The sequence below is a fragment of the Neovison vison genome, chromosome 12 (genome assembly GCF_020171115.1).
Source record: "Neovison vison isolate M4711 chromosome 12, ASM_NN_V1, whole genome shotgun sequence".
In the NCBI taxonomy this organism is placed as follows: domain Eukaryota; kingdom Metazoa; phylum Chordata; class Mammalia; order Carnivora; family Mustelidae; genus Neogale; species Neogale vison.
This window is the reverse complement of record NC_058102.1, coordinates 67,147,546-67,150,063: the sequence shown is the minus strand read 5'-3', so window position 1 is coordinate 67,150,063 and position 2,518 is coordinate 67,147,546. Positions and strand designations below refer to the sequence as shown.

Sequence of the window (2,518 nt, the reverse complement as noted above, 5' to 3'; positions counted from 1 at the left end):
ACGAGATTAAGTGCAAAAGGGGTGGCTCTAGAGATTATTACTACAATTCTAAATGGGGTGGGGTTGAAGGAGTTGAGGGACAAAGAGAATCTTAATTGGGGTCTGGAAAGATGATACAAATTTGTGTAGTTTAAGAGCAACAAAGGTCTTTTTAGAATGGGAAAATAGCTTAACAAAAATCATAGAGATAGAAACAAGAAAGACATTTCTGAAAAAGGAAGTTGACTCCTCATTTTGGAAGATTAATGTGGTACTCAAGGGCGTACCTATCCAGTTAAAGAATATTGATTTTAATCTATGCCAGTGGGGGTTGTTGAAAGTTTCTGAGTGAGGAGTTACATGAGGAAACCATTGTTTTAGGGAAACTCAATTGAAGATATTGGGCAAAAAAAGTCCCCCAAAGTATGTAGGGTGCTATGGGCTGTTATTAATTCCTTACATATTAATTTCTTTTAAGATTGGGTACCTTTTTTCCAGGTCACTTGGGCTTTGGAGGTGTGTTAATACATAGCATCATGGGTGAGTCTAGGGCTCATTTGCTTTTTCCAGTTTCTTACTTTCTCTTTGTCTCTGCCTCTCTCCATCTCTAACACACTCATCTGATGATACCTACACACACACACACACACACACACACACACACACACGTATCCCATTCCCCTTTCTCCTCCCTATCTCCATCAAACAGACTTGCTTTTCCTTATTACTGTCCACACCCTCCATCTTTTTTTTTTTTTTTCTTCTCATTAAACTTTTGTTTTAATGGGTCTCAAAATTCTGTGACAGATTTTTGGTCAAGTTGTTTCCATTAAAAAGTACTGATTTTAAAAACTAATAACTTAAAACTGCCACACACACACAAAAAAAACAAATGGTCCACAAAACATTCTCCTTTCCTTCTGAGGGTTTTACGATGCATTGTTATCATAACCAGTCTTTTACTATTAAACTTAAATGGCCAATTGACACAAACAGTTCTGAGACCATTCTTCCACTGCTGATTAAGACTGGGGTGGCAGGTATTGGGGATAATATTCATTTAGCCTTCTGAGCTTTCTGGGCAGACTTTGTGACCTTGCCAGCTCCAGCTGCCTTCTTGTCCACTGCTTTGACGAAACCCACAGGAACTGTCTGTCTCATGTCATGAACAGCAAAATGGTCCAGAGAAGGATAGTCAGAGAAGCTCTCAACACACATAGGCTTGCCAGGAACCATATCAACAATGGCAGCGTCATCAGATTTCAGGAACTTGGAACCATCTTCCAGCTTTTTTCCAGAACAATGATCTATCTTCTCCTTCAGCTCAGCAAACTTGCAAGCAGTGTGAGCTGTGTGACAATCCAGCACAGGTGCATATCCAGCACTAATTTGGCCTGGATGGTTCAGGATAATCAGCTGAGCTGTAAAGCCAGCTGCTTCCATTGGTGGGTCATTTTTGCTGTCACCAGCCACATTGCCACGATGAACATCTTTGACAGATATGTTCTTGACACTGAAGCCCACATTGTCCCGGAAGAGCTTTACTCAAAGCTTCATGGTGCATTTCAACATACTTGACTTCAGTTGTAACATTGATTGGAGCAAAGGTGACCACCATGCCAGGTTTAAGAACACCAGTCTCCACTCAGCCCACAGGGACAGTACCAATACCACCAATTTTGTAGACGTCCTGGAAAGGCAGATGCAAGGGCTTGTCAATTGGACAAGTTGGTGGCAGAATGCAATCCAGAGCTTCAAGCAGTGTGGTTCCACTGGCATTCCCATCTTTACGGGTGACTTTCCATCCCTTGAACCAAGGCATGTTAGCACTTGGCTCCAGCATGTTGTCACCATTCCAACCAGAAATTGGCACAGATGCTACTGTGTCGGGGTTGTAGCCAGTTTTCTTAATGTAGGTGCTGACTTCCTTAACGATTTCCTCATATCTCTTCTGGCTGTAGGGTGGCTCAGTGGAATCCATTTGGTTAACACCAACAATTCGTTGTTTTACACCCAGTGTGTAAGCCAGAAGGGCATGCTCACGGGTCTGCCCGTTCTTGGAGATACCTGCTTCAAATTCACCAACACCAGCAGCAACCATCAGGACAGCATAGTCAACCTGGGATGTGCCTGTAATCAGGTTTTTGATAAAGTCTGTGTCCTGGAGCATCAACGATGGTCACATAATATTTGCTGGTCTCAAATTTCCACAGGGAGATATCAATGGTGATACCACGTTCACGTTCAGCTTTCAGTTTATCCAAGACCCAGACATACTTGAAGGAGCCTTTTCCCAGATAGTTCTTTTGTCGATCCCACCACATTTGTAGATCAGATGACCAGTAGTGGTAGACTTGCCCGAATCTATGTGTCCAATGACAACAATGTTGATATGAGTCTTTTCCTTCCCCATTCTGGTTTAGGTGGTTTTCACGACACCTGTGTTCTGGCGGCAAACCCGTTGCGAAAAAGGCACACCCTCCATCCTTGATTCCTTATTTCCCCAGTCAGTTCTTTTTCAAAAAGATCAAAAGAAAAT

The 2,518-nt window shown here is 42.5% G+C and overlaps 1 pseudogene; it reads right to left on the bottom strand.

Moving 5' to 3' along the window:
• Positions 1 to 985: 985 nt before the first annotated feature.
• On the bottom strand, positions 986 to 2,303 carry LOC122890921 (annotated as a pseudogene).
• Positions 2,304 to 2,518: the final 215 nt, after the last annotated feature.